This window comes from Caretta caretta, chromosome 2 (genome assembly GCF_965140235.1).
Source record: "Caretta caretta isolate rCarCar2 chromosome 2, rCarCar1.hap1, whole genome shotgun sequence".
NCBI lineage: Eukaryota > Metazoa > Chordata > Testudines > Cheloniidae > Caretta > Caretta caretta.
The window spans coordinates 262963235-262972211 of NC_134207.1; positions in this window are offsets into that span (position 1 = coordinate 262963235).

The following is an 8977-nucleotide window of genomic DNA, read 5'->3' on the forward strand; positions in this document are numbered from 1 at the left end:
CTAGTTCTTTTTTGAACCCCATTATAGTCTTGGCCTTCACAACATCCTCTGGCAAAGAGTTCCACAGGTTGAGTGTGCATTGTGTGAAGAAATACTTCCTTTTTTTTGTTTTAAACCTGCTGCCTATTATTTTCATTTAGTGACCCCTAGCTCGTGTTATGAGAAGGAGTAAATAACACTTCCCTATTCACTCTTTCCACACCAGTCATGATTTTATAGACATCTATCATATTCCTCCCTTAGTAGTCTCTTTTCAAAGCTGAAAAGTCCCAATCTTATTAACCTTTCCTCATAAGAAAGCTGTTCCATACCCCTAATCATTTTTGTTGCCCTTTTCTAAACCTTTTCCAATTCCAATATACCTTGTTTGAGATGGGGCAACCATATCTGCACACAGTATTCAAGATGTGGGCGTACCATGGATTTATATAGAGGCAATATATTTTCTGTCTTATCTATCCCTTTCTTAATTATTCCCAACATTCTGTTAGCTTTTTTGAACTATCCACAATGACTCCAAGATCTCTTCCTGGAGTGGTAACAGCTAATTTAGACCCCATCATTTTATATGTATAGTTGGGATTATGTTTTCCAATGTGCATTACTTTGCATTTATCAACATTGAATTTCATCTGCCATTTTATTGCTCAGTCACCAAGTTTTGAGAGATCCTTTTGTAACTCTTCGCAGTCTGCTTTGGACTTAACTATCTTTAGTTTTGAATCATCTGCAAATTTTGCCACCTCACTGTTTACCCTTTTTTCCAGATCATTTTTCCAGTTAAATATTCCAGTACAGGCCCCTGGGGGAAACCACTATTTACTTCTCTCCATTCTGAAAACTTACCATTTATACCTACCCTTTGTTTCCTATCTTTTAACCAGTTACCAATCCATGAAAGGACCTTTCCTCTTATCCCATGACATCTTACTTTGCTTAAGAGCTTTTGGTGAGGGACCTTGTGAAGGGTTTCTGAAAATTTAAGTACACTCTATCCACTGGATCCCCCTTGTCCACATACTTGTTGACCCCCTCAAAGAATTCTAGTAGATTGCTGAGGCATGATTTCCCTTTACAAAAACTATGATGACTTTTTCCCAACAAATTATGTTCCTCTGAGTCTGACAATTTTGTTCTTTACTATCATTTCAACCAGTTTGCCCAGGACTGAAGTCAGGCCTACCAGCCTGTAATTGCCGGGATCACCTCTGGAGCCTTTTTTAAAAATTGGCATCATGTTAACTATCCTCCAGCCGTTTGATACAGAAACTGGTTTAAATGATAGGTTACAAACTACAGTTAGTAGTTCTGCAGTTTCACATTTGAGTTCCTTCAGAACACTTGGGTGAATACCATCTGATCCTGGTGACTTATTGCTGTTTAGATTATCAATTTGTTCCAAAACCTCCTCTGACACCTCAGTGTGGAACAGTTCCTCAGATTTGTCACGTAAAAAGAATGGCTCAGGTTTGGGAATTTCCCTCACATCCTCAGCAGTGTTCCCTCTAAATTTTCCCACCCATGTGTGGAATGAATTTTGTTATGAGGACCACTTTGGAGGTGATGTGTGACACATCAAGAACAAATCCGCACAGACACACCCCTGGAACCCTGACCAGGGTATTCTATCTGCTACCCAAGATCCATAAATCTGGAAATCCTGGATGCCCCATCATCTCAGGCAGTGGCACCCTGACAGCAGGATTGTCTGGCTATGTAGACTCCCTCCTCAGGCCCAACGCTACCAGCATTCCCAGCTATCATCGAGACACCACTGACTTCCTGAGGAAACTACAGTCCGTCGGTGATCTTCCTGAAAACATCATCCTGGCCACTATGGATGTAGAAGCCCTCTACGCCAACATTCCACACAAAGATGGACTACAAGCCGTCAGGAACAGTATCTCCGATAATGTCACGGCAAACCTTGTGGCTGAACTTTGTCTCTGTCCTCACCCATAACTATTTCACATTTGGGGACAATGTATACCTTCAAATCAGCGGCACTGCTATGGGTACCTGCATGGCCCCACAGTATGCCAACATTTTTATGGCTGACTTAGAACAATGCTTCCACAGCTCTCGTCCCCTAATGCTCCTACTCTACTTGCGCTACATTGATGACATCATCATCATCTGGACCCATGGAAAAGAAGCCCTTGAGGAATTCCACCATGATTTCAACAATTTCCACCCCACCATCAACCTCAGCCTGGACCAGTCCACACAAGAGATCCACTTCCTGGACACTACAGTGCTAATAAGCGATGGTCACATAAACACCACCCTATACCAGAAACCTACTGACCGCTATACTTACCTACATGCCTCCAGCTTTCATCCAGACCACACCACACGACCCATTGTCTACAGCCAAGCTCTACGATACAACTGCATTTGCTTCAACCCCTCAGACAGAGACAAACACCTACAAGATCTCTATCAAGCATTCTTACAACTACAATACCCACCTGCTGAAGTGAAGAAACAGATTGACAGAGCCAGAAGAGTACCCAGAGGTCACCTACTACAGGACAGGCCCAACAAAGAAAATAACAGAATGCCACTAGCCATCACCTTCAGCCCCCAACTAAAACCTCTCCAACGCATCATCAAGGATCTACAACCTATCCTGAAGGACGACGCATCACTCTCTCAGATCTTGGGAGACAGGCCAGTCCTTGCTTACAGACAGCCCCCTAACCTGAAGCAAATACTCACCAGCAATCACACACCACACAACAGAACCACTAACCCAGGAACCTATCCTTGCAACAAAGCCCGTTGCCAACTGTGTCCACATATCTATTCAGGGGACACCATCATAGGGCCTAATCACATCAGCCACACTATCAGGGGCTCGGTCACCTGCACATCTACCAATGTGATATATGCCATCATGTGCCATCAATGCCCCTCTGCCATGTACATTGGCCAAACTGGACAGTCTCTACGTAAAAGAATAAATGGACACAAATCAGACGTCAAGAATTATAACATTCAAAAATCAGCTGGAGAACACTTCAATCTCTCTGGTTACTTGATCCAGACCTAAAAGTGGCAATGCTTCAACAAAAAAACTTCAAAAACAGACTCCAACGAGAGACTGCTGAATTGGAATTAATTTGCAAACTAGATACAGTTAACTTAGGCTTGAATAGAGACTGGGAGTGGATGGGTCATTACACAAAGTAAAACTATTTCCCTATGTTTATTCTCCCCCCCACACACACACACTGTTCCTCAGACGTTCTTGTTAACTGCTGGAAATGGCCCACCTTGATTATCACTACAAAAGGTTCCCCCCCCCCCCCCCCAGCTCTCCTGCTGGTAATAGTTCACCTTACCTGATCACTCTGGTCATAGTGTGTATGGTAACACCCATTGTTTCAGTTCTCTGTGTATATAAATCTCCCCACTGTATTTTCCACTGAACGCATCCGATGAAGTGAGCTGTAGCTCATGGAAGCTTACGCTCAAACAAATTTGTTAGTCTCTAAGGTGCCACAAGTCCTCCTTTTCTTCTCGCCTCCATAGTGGTGCACATAACAAAGTTCATGGGGGTGAGGCTGAGCGGTTCAGAGTGTGGCAGGAGGCTCAGGGCTGGGGCAGAGGGTTGGGTGCAGGTGGTGCGGGCTCTGGGGTGGGGCTGGGAATGAGGGGTTTCGGGTGCAGGAGGGTTCTCTGGGGCTACAGCAGAGAGAGGACTCCCCACAGCTTGCTCTTCCAGCAGCAGCAGCTGGGCTGGTGGGGAGAATCACCTCTCACCACCACGGCAGCTCTGGGGCTGGGGCTGCAGGATAGACACCCCTCCCCCACAGGTCTGGGCTGGGACTAGATTCAGGCCGGGGGAGGGGCATTGCAGCAGGTCCAGGCCAGGTCCTCAGCTGGTGTTGACGGTTTGTGCCCGTGAGTCAGCGACAGGCCAGGGCCCCCTTCCTACTGGGATGCATACTCTGGCTCTCCCCAGGGAGCTGACCTCCTTGGCTCGTTGAGCATGTTCCCCCACCAGTGACCTGCTGCACTTCCTCTGGAGCCCAGCTGCCTGGTGCCCTCCTTGGCTGGCAATTCGGAGCTGTCGCTGGTGGGCCCCAAAGCAGGGTGAGCTGAGCTCGGGCCAGGCGACCTGTGTAATGGGATGGCTTCACCCAGCAGCCAGGCAGGTCCAGCTCCAAGCCCACAGCCTCCTGCTGCTTCTGCTCTCCACCAGCTCCCAGCTGGCCAAGGGGTCCCAGGGCAAGTGAAAGGCCAGCAGAGACCCATCGTTCCCCAGCAGGGCCAGGATCCAGGGAGATCAGGAGCTGATTGCCCCAGTCTGTAATACAGTGTATAGGACAGACAGGCTGCCATAGCTTCCTCTCTCCCACCCCCGTTGGAAAGAGCCCGATCCTGTGCCACTGAGCCCATCACACTTGGCTGCATGGGAGCAGCTCCTCAAAAGGGGTCTGCCCTGGAGTCCTGCTGAGCCCCACCTGACACTGGAGTGCTCTAGCCTACCTGAGCACTGGTACCGTACCCAGCTGCTGGTGGGGACCTAGGGACTCTCCCCTCCCACCTTTGGGCCCAGCTGTAAACAGAGCAGGAGCAAACTGTATTTACATAAAACACCCATAGTCTCTTCCCCTCCCAGCTAGCTGTCAGGGAAGCATTCATTCAGACCCTGCTTACACTGAGAAATAATGAGCCTGATTCTGAGAAGTGAGAAGGACCCACAGTTTCCATTGACTTCAATGGCAGCTAAGAAAGCACAGCATTTCACGGACTCCAAGCCCGCGGGACTTGTGGTATACCAAGGGCTGGACAATGGTAACATTTGCCAGAAGCTCAAATGGGGACAACATAGTAAAGATCAAATACCGAGAGTGTGTGGGCAGGGAGGGGTACGGTTCATAGCTGGAAGATGGATTCACAAAATAGTTTTGATTTAAATAATAAAGAGTTCTCAATACACACTTTGAGGATGCTACTCTGATACTGTGGTGATAGGCAAGAATATAACATAAGCACTTCTGCAAAAATAAGAGCTGGGACTTGAACCCAGGTCTCCCAAACCAGTATTTAGAGAACAGGAGTACTTGTGGCACCTTAGAGACTAACAAATTTATTAGAGCGTAAGCTTTTGTGGGCTACAGCCCACTTCATCAGATACATAGAATGGAACATATAGGAAGAAGATATATATATATTCATACAGAGAAGGTGGAAGTTGCCATACAAACTGTAAGAGGCTAATTAGTTAAGATGAGCTATTAGCAGCAGGAGTATTTAGAGAGAAGCCCTCTCCTCCTATCCATCCCACAAAACATACAGCAATAGTAAACTGTTCAGCAGATAAGCAGCAAAACTAAAATTGACATGGAGACAGATATGCTGCATCTACGACAATCAATCTTATGATTTTTCATACTGCAGCGCTTGCTCAGCCATCTCCTACCTTCCTCCCTTAGTCAGTTGCTGCTCCTCGTGTTAAAGTGAGGAGTGGATCAAGCAAAAGCTTACACACGTTTAACTTGACTCACATGGTAGTCCTCTCATTGATTTCAATGGGGCTGAGGAAAGTGAAAGGTGTGTGTGTTTGTAGGACTGGGGGCTTCAACTGTAAGGTCCCTGGAGCAGGGTTTGAGCTTTAATATCTGTAAAGATTGCGGTGCTGAATAAAGGATAAATAATATGATGCACACAGTGTGTGCAGGTGTGGATCCATGGGGGCTGTCGCTGCACAAGGTTAAGACTGTAGATCTAATTATCTCTGACAAAACACAGACCTTGCATTCCTTTGGGATGGCATTTAATGCAAATAGACTTTAAACTGAGATTAATGGCCTATGTTAAGATCAGCCCAGAAACGAGTTTTGTGCCTTTGCCATTTAACCCTTTGGCTTCCTTGTAATTTTCACAAGCGCTTTTTAAATGTGTGTGTGTGTGTGGTGGGGGGGAGGTATCCTATTTTCCCCTTCCCTTTAACTTCTCTCCCACTCCCTCACTTTTGGACATGGTACATGAGGCTGAGCAATGCTGGATGAAGTTCTTTCCACACCTAGTCAACACCACCTGTCACAGGGTCCACTCACTGTTGGTGGCACCTTGTCCTGGCCATTAGCTCTGGAAGAGCGTTGCGCTCTCCGATGTCAGCATCTCTCCCATCCTCTCACGCGGCAGATCCCTCTTATTCCAGGAACCGCAGGCTCCTCTTCATGACTCATCCCTCTGGCCAGGTCACAATACATATTCCCCCTTTGCAGGGTATGAAAGTCCCTCCATAGGAAATGGCAGTCTTCCATTTACTGTGTCAACTGCACCACGTTCCCTGTGACTGGTAGGGGAACCTGGGCCAGCCCTCTACTCCAAATGCCAGCTCAGGGGCCCTGTCATAAATATAAAGGGAAGGGTAATCACCTTTAAAATCCTCCTGGCCAGAGGAAAAATCCTTTCACCTGTAAAGGGTTAAGAAGCTAAAGGTAACCTCGCTGGCACCTGACCAAAATGACCAATGAGGAGACAAGATACTTTCAAAAGCTGGGAGGAGGGAGAGAAACAAAGGGTCTGGGTCTGTCTGTATGACGCTTTTGCCAGGGACAGAACAGGAATGGAGTCTTAGAACTTAGTAAGTAATCTAGCTAGATATGCGTTAGATTATGATTTCTTTAAATGGCTGAGAAAATTAAGCTGAACTGAATAGAATGAATATTCCTGTCTGTGTGTCTTTTTTGTAACTTAAGGTTTTGCCTAGAGGGATTCTCTATGTTTTGAACCTAATTACCCTGTAAGGTATTTACCCTCCTGATTTTACAGAGGTGATTCTTTTTTACTTCTATTAAAAGTCTTCTTGTAAGAAAACTGAATGCTTTTTCATTGTTCTTAAGATCCAAGGTTTTGGGTCTGTGGTCACCTATGCAAATTGGTGAGGATTTTTACCAAACCTTCCCCAGGAAGTGGGGTGCAAGGGTTGGGAGGATTTTGGGGGGGAAAGACGTTTCCAAATGATGCTTTCCTAATAAAAATAAACCCAGATAAATGTTTGGTGGTGGCAGTGGAAGTCCAAGGGCAAAGGGTAAAATAGTTTATACCTTGGGGAAGTTTTAACCTAAGCTGGTAAAAGTAAGCGTAGGAGGTTTTCATGCAGGTCCCCACATCTGTACCCTAGAGTTCAGAGTGGGGAAGGAACCTTGACAGGACCTCTGGTCACACTCCTATTCCTTGCTGCTATTCCCCTGAGCCTTCTCCTACCTTCCTGGCTTCTTCCCCTCTCTGGGTTTGCTAGCCTCCCAACTCCCTCCACTTAGGGAGTGACTGCAGCCTACTTCCCTGTACCTTTCTTCTGTTGCCAGCTACCTGGCTTTATACAGACCCCCCCACCTGTTCCTCCCCATCTGAGCCTGTTTCCAGTTAGTTCCCTGCTCCCTGCCTCCTCTTCCTGGTGCAGCCTATGGAGTTAATTGGCCTGGCCGTTTTAACCCCTTCCAGTCCTGTGTGGGGTGGGCACCCCATCACACCAACCCAGAAGTGGTCTCTAATAAGAGGCACTCCCTGACCTGCCCCTGCAGTGCTCTCTGTCACTGAAGGGCATTGTGTGTTCTGCCCATAGACTGGCAGGAACGTGAGCTGGCTCATTGGCGTTCTTTGGCCAGACACAGCGGTATCTGCATGAGCATTCCATGATGGTGGCGAGGAGAACGTTACAAACAACTTCATGGTATAAAAGTTTAGTGAACTTAAATGTTCCCCTGTGGGCAGGATAATTATCCACTAGGAGGCTTCTTGAACCTTCCTCTGCAGCAGTTGGTGCTGGCTACTATTGGAGTCGGGACACTGGACTGGATAGACCACAGGCCTGTTCCAATATGGCAATTCCTCTGTTCCTAAAAACTGCAGAAAGAATGTGTGGACAAAGTGCTGGTTATAACTAAGGCTAAGATTTTGTTACAAGAAGAAAAGGAGTACTTGTGGCACCTTAGAGACTAACCAATTTATTTGAGCATGAGCTTTCGTGAGCTACAGCTCACTCCATCGGATGCATACTGTGGAAACTGCAGAAGACATTATATACACAGAGACCATGAAACAATACCTCCTCCCACCCCACTCTCCTGCTGGTAATAGCTTATCTAAAGTGATCATCAAGTTGGCCCAACTTTTGCTAAACTTTTTTTACTTTTACTAAAAATAACTGTAACAAAATGGGGAGGGAGGAGAGTCCAGCACCCACCAGCCTGCCCTCTTAGCATCTTGAAGCTGTGAGGTCCCCCCACCACCCATGGTAGCTCAAAGCTGGGGGGGTCTCCCTGCCACCCACAGCAGCTGAGAGCTCCAAGGTCCCCCTGCTGGCCCCGGCAGCTGGGAGCAGCAGGGTCTCCCCCGCCACCCACAGTGGCTGGGAGTTGCGGGGTCCCCTGCCACCCACGGCAGCAGGGAGCTGCAGGGGCCCCACTGGGGCTAAAGCGGAAAATGTCATGGAGGTCTTTGGAACTCACGGATTCTGTGACATAATCTTTGCTTTAGTTATAACTGATTGAAAGGGGAGAGATTATGAAGACTGGGACAGTGCATCTTAGAAAAGAGACAACTAAGGGGGGATATGACAGAGGGCTGTACAGTCATGAATGGGGTGGAGAATGTGAATCGGGAAGAGTTACTTACCTCTTCTCATAACGCAAGAACTAGGGTTCACCTGATGAAATTAATAGACAGCAGTTAAAGTACTTCTTCACACAATGCATAGTCAGCCTGGGAAACTCATTGCCGGGGGTGGTTGTGAGGGCCAAAAATATAACTGGGTTCAAAAAAGAGTGAGATAAGTTCATGGAGGATCGGTCCATCAATGGCTATTAGCCAAGATAGTCAGGGATTGCAACCCCGTGCTCTGGGTGTCTCTAAACCTTTGACTGCCAGAGAGCTGGAACTGGACGACAGGGGATAGATCACTTGAAATTGCCCTGGCCGCTGTCAGTGACAGGACCTGGGCTAGGTGGACCATTGG